This window comes from Pseudorca crassidens, chromosome 5 (assembly GCF_039906515.1).
Source record: "Pseudorca crassidens isolate mPseCra1 chromosome 5, mPseCra1.hap1, whole genome shotgun sequence".
Taxonomy (NCBI): Eukaryota; Metazoa; Chordata; class Mammalia; order Artiodactyla; family Delphinidae; genus Pseudorca; species Pseudorca crassidens.
Window position 1 is genome coordinate 145,556,285 of NC_090300.1, and position 11,941 is coordinate 145,568,225.

Genomic DNA, 11,941 nt, shown 5'->3' on the forward strand with positions numbered 1-11,941 from the left:
GTGCCGATAAGGATTATTTTTAAGTGTGATCTGCAGAAGCTGGGGTTTAGAAAAAACAATCCGTTTTGAAACACTGGAAAGTGAAAACTTCACAATTTTAAAAGACACGTAGCTTAAAATAACTCAAAGAAAAAGGCGCTTTCAAGAAGGTTGTTGATATAAGTATGAAACGAAGGTTATCGCTTGTTTGTTGATCAGACTGGGCCTTCTCAGGCCGTCCCTGGCCTGCCTATGTGATGGAAGGGGACGGATAAAGGACAGAGGTGATGGAGGCTGAGGGCCTGCAAGTTTGCTCTTGGCCCAGATGACTTAGAAGTCCCTCCTTGTCAGTGGCCAAAGCAGTGGTCTCAACAGAAATGTAAGGTAAGCCACACATGGAATACTTCCTAGATCTTGAGTTTTGCAATAATTACAGGAAGTTTCAAAAATAGCACAGGAAGGTCCCCTGAACCCTTCACTCAGTTTTCTCCAAGGGTTATATCTTACATAACTATGTATATCACATACACAGTTTGAGAGCGTAACTACAGCACACTCTCAAAACCAGGATATTGACCTTGGCACTGTGCGTGTGCACGTAATTCAGTGTCTTCTCATCACAGGTGAAGGCTCATGGGACGACCTCCACAATCCAGATTCAGGAATGTTCTATCACTGAAAAGACTTCCCTCATGTGCCCCTCTATAGTCACACCCTGTCCCCTGACCATCCCTAACCCCTAGCAACCACTAATCTGTTCTCCAACTCTACAAATGTTATCATTTCAAGAGTGTCATATAAATGGGACCACACGGTATGTGGCCTTGTGAGACTGGCTTTTTTCTTCCCTCAGCATAACGTCCCTGGGTTGTCACATGTCTCAGTAGTTCAGCCCTTTTACTGCCTCTCACTCCATGATGTGCGCTTAACCACTCACTTACTGAAGGAGCCTTGGTTTTGTCCCCACTTTTGGCTATTACAAATAAAGCTGCCATGAACAATTGTGCACGGGTATGTCTGGACATAAGTTGACATTTCTCTGGGATAAACGCCCAAGAGTGTAATGACTGGGTCCTACGTGAGGTGGATGTTCAGTTTTTAAAGAAAGTGCCCCACCGCCAACGTCTGAAAGATCCAGTTTCTTGGCGTCCCTGGCAGCATTTGGTGTCACCGTGTTTTATTTTAGCCATTCTCACACGTGTGCAGTGGTACCTCATTGTGGCTTTAGTTTGCATTTCCCTCATGGCTAATGACACTGCACATCTTTTCCTGTGCTTATTTGCCACTCGTAAATCCTCTTCAGTAAATGTCTCTTCGCGTCTTTTGTTCATTTTCTAGTTGGCCCCTTCCTGTCCTGCTGCCCTTCAGGTCTGACACTGGCTGCGTGGGCCTTCCTTCCACTGTCACCTGGGATTCGTTTGTCCTCTTGGGTGTGGAGCTCTTGTTTCCTGAGCCCTCGTTGCTTCCATTTTCTTGGTTTACTCCTTTGATCTGGGGAGCACATTTTCCAGTAGTTTCCTTAGAATGGTGCCTGGGCAGTAAATCTCCTGAGAGGACTTGCCTGTCTGCGAATGTCTTTACTCCGATCTCACAGGCCAGCTGCTTTGCCCGGTACGCGGTGGTTTTCCTGAGGAAGGTTGAAAGTGAGACTCCATCGTCCTCAGCTTCCAATGCTCCAGCTGAGGAGTCTGATGACTTTCCAGGAGGCAAACCCTCTGTATGTGACTCCCTCCCCCCAGATCTCTTAGACTGTTTTAGCTCCAGGGCCCTGAAGGCTCACAGTCTGCCTTGGTGCCGAGCTCGGGCTGTGGCCCTTTCACCCCGGCTCTCCTGTCCTGCAGTCCTCAGATTTTCTTGTGTTATTTCTTTTATAATTTCTTCTGGTTCCTCTTTCTGAACCTCTTAGTTTCACCCAAGATGACACCTGTTTTTCTGACTCTCACATCTGGTTCTTTAGGAGGGATTTCTGAGCAAAGGGGGCAAGAGAGGTTTGCATTCTGCCGTCTCAGAAATGGAAACTGAGCTAATTGGCCTTCTCAGGCTGATGAGAGCTCCAACGGGCAATCATCTTTTGCTTAACAGAAAAAAAAAGAAAAGAGGGGAATGTGAGGCCTGATTCTTACTTAACAGGCCTTGGGAGACAGACAAGATATTTTAAAACTAGGCACCCTGGGAGCTTTGGTGGTGAAAAGATCCTCACCCGTTCTCAGCATAAGGGCGAGAGCACAGTGGAAAGAGAAACCACAGAGAACGAAGTCCAGAGAAGTCAGATGTGCGGGACAAAGGGGCCCAGAGGGATGGGGCAGAGGGGGCGGGTGGCATGGAAGCAATGGATCAATGAACAGAATTGCAGCGGCTTGGTCAGAACAGACTTTGTAAACCTCTCGACTAATATGACCAAATTGCACTTATGTTTTTGGTCACAATAAAAGGCAAACTTACTATAACTAATTAGCATATATATTTTTAAGCTTACAAAAGGCCAAAGGCCTTGAGTTACAAAGCACTGGGCACACTCCTTCCCCAAGACAGACTCTCTGTCCAGCAGGTAGGGTCCCTTCCCCCCGACAGCGAGCAGGGAGTGACAGTTCCGGCACATCATCCCCAGCAGGCCCTACACACGAATCACGATCTAGGGACACTCGAATGAGAACATCTACCTCTGGCCTCATCATGGTGGAAGGCCATTTATCGAGGGTTTTCTGATGGTACCTGCGATATTTCAGCGCTTAAGCTGGAGAAGCAGATGGTGCTGAACATTGAAAACAAGTCAAACGGAGCCCTAACACCCAGCAGCTCTCAGGTAAAGAAAGCCGTCATCTCTGGGAAGCCCACGCTTCAATTTGCTGCAAGTCTGCGGAAACATGACCCCACAGGCTCTGGGAGACTCCAGGGGAGCATCCAGAGTTGGGCTTCCTCAGATGCTATTAGGATGAGAGGCTTCAACTGGGCCCCCACTGTGACCCTGAGCTGTCCCCTGCCCCGTGACAGCGACAGGTTCCTCACCACCCCAAACCATCCATGACCAGCCTCCAAGCTTCCACGACGCCTTCCTCTTGTCTCCTCCTCCAGAAGCTCCCTCCACCTGCCAAACTCCTACCTAACCTTTAAAACCTCATCCAAATGGCCCCTCCTCTCCAAAGCCCTCTTGGCCACACCTGTCACTCACCACACAGGCACACTGCAGCCACGTCTCCCCGGGAGGCCCCGCCCCACCTGCACCTCCCTTATTACACACCTGTCTCTGCTGCAGAGTTACGCCCCTGGATTATTCACACCAGCCTTCAACAGAGCTCACTCGTGAAAACCAAGAAGTTTTACCTGTGGCTCTAATGCCGCACTTCTGTCTCCTTTCATTGCAGAAGTCCTGGGAAGGACTCTGGCGGCTTCTCTCTTGAATGGGAAGAACTGCCCTCCTGGCTCCACCAAAGCCCTCCATTGTGGACTGCCTCCCCTTCATCCCCTAGGCAGCATTCACCCCCTCCCCCTGGAAACCCTTTCCGGCGAGGTCTCCTGGTCTTTCCATCCCAACCCCTGCTCCTCCCGAGGCCCCTCTGTGCTCCCATCTCAAGCCGCCACGGTGGGGCAGCCCAGTCCGGCCCTTCCGTCCTTTCTCCATCCGGATCCGGCATTTACCCGCCATCACCTCCCATGCCCGAGTCCACCCAGGCCCCTGAGCCCACCTGACACATGGTTCCATGACCGACCTCTTTGCCGACAGTCCCACAAAAGTGTTTTACAAAATGCTATTTCCTGCTCTTCAGCTGACAGTGTAAGCTGCTCAGCCTTACTTTAAACAGCTGCAAGGGACGTAATATCCAGCATATTATGAATATTAACTTCTTAAAATAAAACTGCCATGTGTCTCTTCTAAACACATCTATTGGAATCGAAACACCACAGCGTGACACCCACTGCCGTCCGATCACAAGGCATGTGGACAAGCTCTTCATCTGTCAGGGGGCTCACGGCGCTTCTGTCTGTACCATCGTCTGTTTCCATCACCACAGATGTTAAACCCAATGTGTTATGTTTGTGCTTGAAATGACTATCGATCGCCGTTTACGCATACAGATCAAATTAGTCTTGATTTCCTATGACCGTGAGTTTGTGCTAATTTCTCCTGGACTACGCTATCGTTCCAGTAACTGGGACACCACTGATGAAAATGGAAATACTGCCCACACTGGTCAACAGTCACCTAGCACAGAAGCTGGGTTTAATGAGATAAATAGGACTTTCTCGCCAATCCAGTCACGTATCATGGAATTCGATTCAACTCTGTTCCTACCCTTCGTTTTTACAGATGTGAGTGCAGGAAACCCTGCTCCCACAGACAAGTAGTTGGGACGGAAGAACTTCGTTATAGTCGCCACTTAGCAATGACCACCTGCCGAGGTCTCCCATGTACCGTGAGAGCCACGTACTTGTGAGCTGACCACGGCCCACACCAAGACTGGGGCTGGGGGGTCGCCATCTTCTGGACAGTGGGAGGGACCCTTCCTTAGTAAGGGAGCACTTAAGGAAGGTGATGACCAGGACCATGGGCCCTGGGCAAGGGTTTCTCCCACCCGAGGGGCAGTTTGAAGATGCTGCTGGTCTACCAGGTCCTGATTCCCTGACCACCCCTCAACCTGCACACCTGTCACCTGCACCTCAGTGAATGGCCCCTCCTGTCACCCCCTGCACATTCCCCACCCAAACCAGCAGCAAGGCCTGCCTCGCTCTAGAAATACGCTTTGTCCTGTCACCTCATTTCCCCTCTGCCCCCACCCTGTTTCTAGGGGAACCTTGTTGGGCAGCCACAGGGTCCTCTCTAAAAAGACACAGATCCTTTGGACCCCTGCCCCAAAGCCCAGTGGTGTCCGCTTGGCTCTCAGGGTAAACTCTGAGTAGAGTACAGCCTGTGCCACCCTCCTGTGCTACCCCACCTCAGCCACACAGAGCTTGCTGCCACCCCAGGGCCTTTGCACTTGCCACGTCTGCCTGTGACAGACACCCTCACCCCAGATCTCCACTGAGGGCCTCGCAGCACTGGTTTCCACTGCAATGTCACCTTCTCAGACAGACCTTCCTGGTCCCCACTGCCCAAGTGTGCCTACCCCTGCCCATCCCCCGCCTCCACCTGTCACCCTTCCTGCCTTCTTCTACACGCTCTAACCACTGTCCACCTCCCTCCCTCCAGAGCATTCGGGCTACCAGGCAGGGCCTTCTCTCTCACCCTCTGCAGCGCCCGGCACGTGAAAGCTGCTGGGTGGACGGCCAATGAACATGCGCACGCGTGAACCACGTGAGATGAAAGCCAGGTATTGTCATACGTCACAACTGTGGAAAGGAGGCTGAGAAAGCATTGGAGTCCTTGCCCACAATCTCAGCCTCTCAAATCACACGCGCAAGAAACAGCTGCCTTCAGTCTCCCTTGAATCTGCAAAATGGGAGAAGTGTTCCTCCCCTGGCCTTCTACACAGACGACGATATCAAAAGAATGATACATGAGAGGTATATCCCAAGCTAATGGAGTTCTTTCTCAAATATAATTGTTCCCAGAAAAGCTATTAGCCTTGTAATTGGGGGTGATTTTTAAATGTATTTATTGGTCTTCTGGAAAAAATAACTATTCCTTCTGCTTGCAAAAGCGAACATATTGTATTCTTTGTTGGTAGCTTTTTTGCAAAAATATGAATCAAAGATATAGGAGAAAAAAACTTTATACAGGATAAATCTTACTATCTTTCCCTTTCAAAATTCAAACTATAGTCCTATTTCTTAACCATTCACCATAAGGCAGTGATGTCAAGGAAATCCAGAGAAGCAGAGTGGAGTCATGAAAATGTGGAAAACGTGAAAATGTCCAGGTTTGAAACAAAATACGGTGGTGTTTTGTGTGTACTGGGTGGCGGGGGAGGCTAACTTATAAAAACAAAGTGTCTACATCATTACACTCTCCAGGGAGAGTTCTCACTGTTGCCTTTGAAGATCTGTCATAAAACCACTTGCTCATTTACTTTTCGTCCTTAAAAATACGTCCAGGAACCAAGCTGGGTTTCTCCAAATTTATCTGGTGAGTCCAGATTCTATGAGTGGCTTAAGCAAACGTGGTTTTTGTGGGTTGGCCGCTTAAATATGTACACGGGCCCACGTGTCTCTGATCACACACTTGTTTCTACCATTTTAATCTACCCTTGGTGGGGCAGGATGGCAATTTCTGAGCTTTTGTGGAAAAAAAGGAAATCTCATCTACTACCTTAATAGAGATTAACACATAACAACTATAGCTATCAGCACGGTGGATATTTCCATAATGCGTTTTCACTTGTCTTCTCAAAGCTGACCTTCATCGCGAATACCCGTCCCCTCGCCAGAGGCCACATGGCCGGCTGGTCCACCTGTCCGCGTCAGGGCGGGGCCAGCGCGCCGTTTTCCAGCACAGCCACCCACCCCGAGGGCGGGCACATGTCACCTGTCCACGGATTTCACTACCTTGCCTCTGCCACCCAAGGGTTTACACAAACAGGATGCAGGGTGCTCGGGGCGGGGCGGCGGTGGGGGGAGGCTGGGCAGCCCCGTCGCCCGAATCCTGGGGTCTGCCTTGCTAACCGCAGGAGCGGGGGGTCCAGGGACCCTCCCCATTCGCCCCCGGGGGCTGGGCCCAGGACGGGGGAGAGTGACATCACGAGGAACCGTCGGCGACGAGGGCGCCCGGGGGCGGGACCGCGGGCCGGGGGCCGGGGGCGGAGGACCCCCAGCGCCGCGCCCACGGGCGAGCGCGGCCCCGGCCCCGCGCCCCGAGCGGGCGGGCCTGGGGGAGCGGGCGGCGGGGCCCGCGGCGGGGCCGGCGGCGGGCGGGCTGGCGGCGCGCAGGGCGATCCCGGAGCGGCTCCGGGAAATCCAGCCGGGTTTTGACTCCGATCGCCCACGGTGCCCGCAGCCGGCGAATGTAACAAAGAACAGGCGGCATGGCGGCTGGACCGGGGCGGGCGGCGGGCCGGGCGGGGCCGGGGGCGGCGGGCCAGGCGGGGGCGCGCGGGGGCGGCGGGCCGGGCCGGGCCGGGGCGGCGCGTGCGGGGGCGGGCGGAGGGCGCGGGGCCCGGGCTTTACCTGCCTTTGGAATGTGCAGAGCGGGATCGGATCCGGACTCCGGGTTGCGATCCGCTCCGGAAACTACGCAGCACCGGAAGCCGGGGGGCGGTGGCGGGGCATTGTGGGAGTTGTAGTTCTCCCGGGGCGCGGGCGGCGTGGACGCGAGAGCGTGGGAGCGGACGGCCCGGACGGGAGAGCTGGGGAGCTGGCGGCCGGGACCAGGGGTGGGCGGTGTGGTCGCGGAGCAGGCGGCCTGGCCAGGGAGCAGGCGAGCGGGCAGTGTGGACGGCGTGGACGGGGAGGCGGAGGAGCGGGCGGTGTGGACGGGAAGCGGGCGGCGTGAACGCGGAGCGGACGGCCTGGGCGCGGAGGCGGGCAGTGTGGACGGGGAACGGTGGAGCGGGCGGCATGGACCAGCGAGCACCAGGGCGCGGGTCGTGTGGACGGAGGAGAAGGTGGCACAAACCAGTGGAGCGGCAGCGGCTGCGGTGGACGCGGCAGCGGGGTTGCGGACCGCGTGGACGAGGGGGAGCCGGAGCGGTGTAGACAGGACTGTGGCGGGGCTTGGGCGGCGTGCACAGGGCAGCGGCGAGGCGTGGACGGGGCGCGCGGTGAGCGAGTGGCGTGGATCCGGATCGGCAAGTAGAAGCGGGGCGAGTTCCGGCTGCCCTCTCCCCGAGACTGGAGGGAGCGTCGTGCGGCCACGCGCGGCCCCTTACCCGGTGGCGCAGCCGGGTCCCGCCATCCCCGGCAACTTTGCGCTGGCAGCTCGCGCAGGCCCCCTACCCACACCCAGTACCTTTCTTCTGATGGCTCCGTCGAGCCTGAATTCCCTGCAGGGGGCTGGGAGGGTTAGGTGCGAGCAGGGGGCGAACTTTTCTTTAAAACAGTTCTAAGATTTGCTGCCCAAGCATAATGATTTCTGAATCTAGCCCATGGACTGCTGCCATTCTTGGTCATCTTTCTGTCCACACAGTGAACGCTTGGAAGCCCTTGCTCTGCCCCCCAATTTCATGAATCAGAGCAGCTCGCTGGTGAGCGGACAGCGGAGCATTTCAATCCAGGCCCAGTGAGTCCCCGAAGTCCCCGCCGTAACCACTACCCCACACTGCTCCGTGCAAAGTTTGCACACAGACCCAGGCTGCGAAATTGAGGCCAGAGAGCTCCCTGGCACTGAGTGTTTCTGCCCCTCCCTCCACCCCAAGCTTGGGGGCTGGTGTGGCCTCCTGACCCCCACCAGTCACAAAGTATTAGAAATAGAAGGGACCAAAGGGATGGCTTATCTAGTCCTGGCCTCTCATATTCAGAGATGTAAGCTGTCTTGTTCATTTATGCCTGGCAAAAAGCCTTCGTTAACAAAGTCAAAGAGAGGGGCCAAACAGAGGGAAATGATTTGAAATTGATATTAGAAAGGGCTCGTTCCCCTCATATATGTAAGCTCTTAAGAACCATTAAGAAAACGATAAAGAACCCAAGAGAAAAATGAACAGGCTATGGACAGTGCACAGAAAATGCAATGGCTCCTATAAGCGTAGGAGGTGCTAGTCAACTGTATTGTTGCAGCCATGTATGTAAAGCAAAATCACAGTGAGATCATTTTTATCAATTACATTAGCAAAGAATTTTCGAAGTTGAATAGCATGATTTTGGAGAGACTGTGGAAAAACAAGTGTTCTCATCCTTTCCGGGTGGGAGATTTAACGGGTACAGCCTCCATCCAGGCCATTTGTTGATATCCACAGAAATTCTAGATGCACGTAGCCTTTAGCCCAGCAGTCCCGCCTGCAGGAATTTATCCTTCAGCCAGACTCACTTGTATTGGTATGTGTTTGAGGTTGATCTTTTTGGCTTGTGGGACCTTAGTTCCCTGACCAGGGATTGAACCTGCGCCCTCGGCAGTGAAGGCGCAGGGTCCTAACCACTGGACCGCCAGGGAAGTACCCATCAGCAGGGCACATCCTCAGGGCGTGGGGAGGGAGCCTGCAGAGTGTGCAGTGCTGCCGGGGCTCATTTCGCCGCCCCCCATGTTTGATGTTCTGCAGTGGCTTCCCAGTGGCACGGTAGGTCTGCACCACAGCCTCCTACACCTAGATCACCTCACCTGTGTCCCCTCACCTCCACCCTGCTAGTGGCCCCCACTCCGCCTCCAGCGGTGAAATCCCAGCCCGCCGCCAGGCTTCTGCTCCTGCAACACACTCCCAAGATCTGCACTCATTCCCACTACCTTGGAACACGCTCCCGGGTTCTCCACCACCATCTCCCCGTCATTCAGGTCTTTGCCCAAATGTGCCCCAACTCCCAAGAGCCCCAAACTGACCACGACAGCTAATGTGCTCCCCCCACCTACACGCCCACCCCTCTGGTGACATCACTCACAATTCTCATCCCAGATGGCTGGTTCTCTGGTCTCTGCACACTAAGTATCTACTGTCATATAGGCACAAAAGCAGGTCGTTTATAGAAAAAAGTGTCAGGTCAGAGCCAGAGTGGAAAAGCAGACAAGACCTCAACCCCCCTAAAGCCATTTCTCATAGCAATGCATGCAGCCCAGGGCTGGGTCCACATTCCCCAAGGTCATTGCATCTTCAAAAGAAATCTCAGCCTGTTCATTATATTCTGTCTGTGAGGGCTGGAAATAATTCCTTTTAAGGCAGGTTTGTAGCCAAAATTCTAAAGTTAAAAAAAAAAAAAAGGTTTGTTGCTGAAAGTGTCAAATTCTCATTGTTAACAACTAATGCAACAGGCCTTCACTGAATTCCAGGCAGAAAAAAAGGAAAACCACCTATAAAGGATGTCGTGGAGGCAGTCGGGGAAATGTGAATATAGACTGTGATACTAGATAATAGTATTGCATTGACGTTAAATTGAAATTTTTAAACATTAATGTTAAATTCCCCAGACGTGATCATTGCATTGAACTATGACATGAAGATGCCTGTGTTCTTAGAAAAAGGCTTCTGAAGAATTTACGGTGAAACATGATGTCCTCAAACAATAATCGATCGATTGACCGATAGATGCTGGACAGAGCAAATGCCGCAAAACTGGGGAATCTAGGTGAAGGGTATGTAGGTCATTCTGTGGGTTTGGAATTTTTAAAAATAAATTGGGAGAATTAAAAAAAAAACATAAACAGGGAAGAGCCTCCCTTATAGTCAGTGGATTTTCCTTCCTGAACAGAGACTAGCTGTGACGTTAAGATGTCATCAGTTTACCACGTGGCCCCAGATTGGGTGTCATGCTCTCAGTCCTGACATTGGCTTGCCTGACGTGTACTTTCCAACTAACTTGTCTCATCAGCTCTGTTTTTTTGTTAATTTAGATATAAAACTCCTTTGCTAGGGGACATTATGGATGCACATATCCTAAGCTTCACTTCTTTACACCACCTTTAGCTTCTACTTTCATTCTGGCTAATTCTTCCCATCCAGATAAAGAGAGAAGTAATCAGCGAATAATCTCATTCCTACTGTGTGCAAAGCAGTGCATCTCACTTTCCATCATTCTCACCCACAACAGGGAGCATTAAAGTTCAGGAGAGACTGCATAAGGCCACAAGTCCTTGGTCTCTCCAGTTGACACAAGGCAGTAGAGACTTGTGGTCGCAAACATGGAGTCTCCAGCTGGACAACCTGGCTTCAAATACTGGTTCTGCCACTCATCAGCTGTGTGATCTTGGGCAAGTCATCTAACCTCCCTGTACCTCAGTTTCCTAATCTGTAAAGCAGAGATAGATCATAACTCATGGGGTTGCTTCAAAGAGTATAAGGAGTCAGTATCTGTTAAACACTTTGCAAAATTCCTGGCACATAGTAAGTGCTCAGTTAGTACTGGCTATAATCACTGTGATCTCGAGTCTTTCTCTCCTGGTATTTCTCTAAAATACCAAGTAACCCAAGGCATCTAGGCAAGCATCCAACTTTATAAATATTGATGACATCAATATAATGAATAGTTTTTTTGTTTTTTGTTTGTTTTGTTTTTTGCAGTACGCAGGCCTCTCACTGCTGTGGCCTCTCCCGTTGTGGAGCACAGGCTCCGGACGCGCAGGCTCAGCGGCCATGGCTCACGGGCCCAGCCGCTCCGCGGCATGTGGGATCTTCCCTGACCGGGGCACGAACCCGTGTCCCCTGCATCGGCAGGCGGACCCTCAACCACTGCTCCACCAGGGAAGCCCCAATAATGAATAGTTTTGAGTGCCTGGCACATGCAGGGCACAGCTTGGCGATTTGCATTATGGACAGTCATGGTTACAGAGCCAAGGTGAGCAGTGGACAATGGTGAAAGTTGGTGCTTCAGGGGGTGTGGCCTTGGCAGCGTTCTCTTGAGGGCGGGCACCGTGCAAGGTCCTTCGTCCTGGTGGCCAGCCCTCTGTGGTGAGCGAGTTGCATTTTCTTTCAATAAACGATTTATTGACATATACTCACAGCACCCTATATTTGTAGGAAGTGACCGAGATCAAGAGCAGCACGTTTTTTGTCACGTGCCGCCCCTCCATGTCTGGCTCTGTCCCCTGACCCTGGGCCCTGGTGAGTGGGGTAGGATGGGAGGAAGCAGACTTCCTATTTGAGCTTATATAAAGCTGTCTGCTGATGTCCATCGTTGCTTAAGTGGGCACCATCCTAGACCCAGGGGATACGGGCACCTACATTCTTGCTGGGGTGCAAGTCTAGGAGAGAGTGAGGTGAGGCCAAGTGACAGGGACTGAAGGATGCCAACGGAAGTGCCCTGGGGCATCCGAGGTGCCGAGCACTTCATGCAGAAAGCAGGGCTTGTGTTTGGTTAGATCGTAAGAACAGGGAGAAGTGCATCCTGGGGCCGAGGGGTGTGCATTCCAGAATGCCCAAAGGTGGTTGAAGTGGATACGTTTGGGCTGTACAGA

The 11,941-nt window shown here is 52.5% G+C and overlaps 1 protein-coding gene across 3 annotated transcripts in view; it reads right to left on the reverse strand.

Annotated features, from left to right (window-relative positions):
* PRDM15 (PR/SET domain 15) overlaps positions 1 to 7,174 on the reverse strand; it is a 59,411-nt gene extending 52,237 nt beyond the window's left edge. The window contains exon 1 of one of the 3 annotated variants that reach the window (XM_067739540.1): positions 7,078 to 7,174. The gene's annotated coding sequence lies outside the window, so the exon portion shown is untranslated. The remainder of the gene's footprint in view (positions 1 to 7,077) is intronic. The other 2 variants (XM_067739539.1, XM_067739538.1) reach the window with 2 other exon arrangements.
* Between the last annotated feature and the right edge of the window lie 4,767 nt (positions 7,175 to 11,941).